The sequence below is a fragment of the Chrysochloris asiatica genome, unplaced genomic scaffold (assembly GCF_000296735.1).
Source record: "Chrysochloris asiatica unplaced genomic scaffold, ChrAsi1.0 scaffold00129, whole genome shotgun sequence".
In the NCBI taxonomy this organism is placed as follows: Eukaryota; Metazoa; Chordata; class Mammalia; order Afrosoricida; family Chrysochloridae; genus Chrysochloris; species Chrysochloris asiatica.
In genome coordinates, this window is record NW_006408647.1 from 6,186,175 (window position 1) to 6,187,675 (window position 1,501).

Here is a 1,501-nt window from a genome sequence, read left to right on the forward strand (position 1 = left end):
TCTTTTAGCTTATCAATATTGAAAGATTTATCTTCAAGGTCACTAATTTTTGCTTCTATGGATTCAAATATACTCCTTTGCTGTTTTGGTGTATTGTCCATTTTTGAGATCTTAGTATTAATCCTCTCTATTTATATTTGCAGGTTTTGTATTGTTTCAAAATTTGCCTTTATTTTGTCTGTTTGGTCTTATAGTATTTTCTGAAATTTTTCTAATTTTTTTCTGTGTTTTTCCTTTCCTCAATCTTTCTGTCTATCCATTGAAGGTACCTAAATCTCCCTCTTTTGAATTCTTTCTCACAAACTGTTTTTGGCTCTGTATCTTGCTTTTTTGTTTGAGCCTCTCTCTCTTATTTCTTTGTGTGAGCCAAAATTCTTCTGTTGTTTCCAAAATCTTGTGATGTCCTTGTATTTGTACTTAGTTGATGATTGTATGCCAGTGCAGTTTTAGGCTCTCCCCAACTGTCTTCTGGTGGGTGTGATTAAAGAATAGAAGCATATTGCCATTCATGCAGCTCAGTTTAGGGTGGGTTTGGCTGGTGCTGGTTTATACCTATCATTGATCAGGTTGTATAGGAACTGGTATTGACTCTTGTCCATTGGGTAGAGCTGCAGAGGATATGGTTGTGGCTAAGCTGTATGGGCAAGGTTGCTGACTCTCGTCAGTTGGAGCAAGAAGGATAAACACACACTGAAAAACAAAACAGAACAAATAAGCAAACAAACAACAGTGAAAAAGAATATAATAAGGGAGAAAAACAAACAAAAATGGGCAGAAACAAGTATAAAAGAATATGATAAATAAAAAGAGAAAGAGAGATAGGAAAATAGAGCTGTATGAGAGAAAAACATGAGGGAAAATAATAGGAAGGAAAAACCCTAATAGAACAATGAGAGGAAAGATGAAAAGAGAGAGAGAACAAAGAATAGCAAAGCAAAATCAATAAAATAAAAAGAAGATAGAAATTAGAAACAGAGGAAAGAAGAAAAAGAAAAGAAGAGATAAAAAGGATAATAATCAAGGGAAGGGAAAGAGAAGAAGAAGGAGAAGAAAAAAATTAACAAGAACAATGAAACACTGAAAGGGAAAATAAACTAACAAAAAAAAAAAACAATGTAGTTATTGGACCCAGAGGAGAAAATTTGAGGGGCCTCCTGCTGACCAATTAACTTATGATGTGGGTGAAGGAGGGATGTTACATCTTAGTTCTCAAGCCTAGTCCCTATGTTGTTTTTAAGAATTGTAGAGTTGGTTCTGACCCATAGCAACTCTGTACAGGGTTTCTAAGAGTAGCTGGTGAGTTTGAACCACAGACCTTGTGGTTCAAACCAACTTTGTTGTCCAGCGTATTAGCCCACAGTGTTACACCAAGACTCCAGAGTTCCTATAGGCCTAGGCATTATCTGTACTCAGGGCATCCAATCCGGAAGTAGTTCATGGAGGTCCTTAAGTTTGCTTGTTTCAATATTTGCCAGAATCAGTGGGCTATTGGGGACAGGGT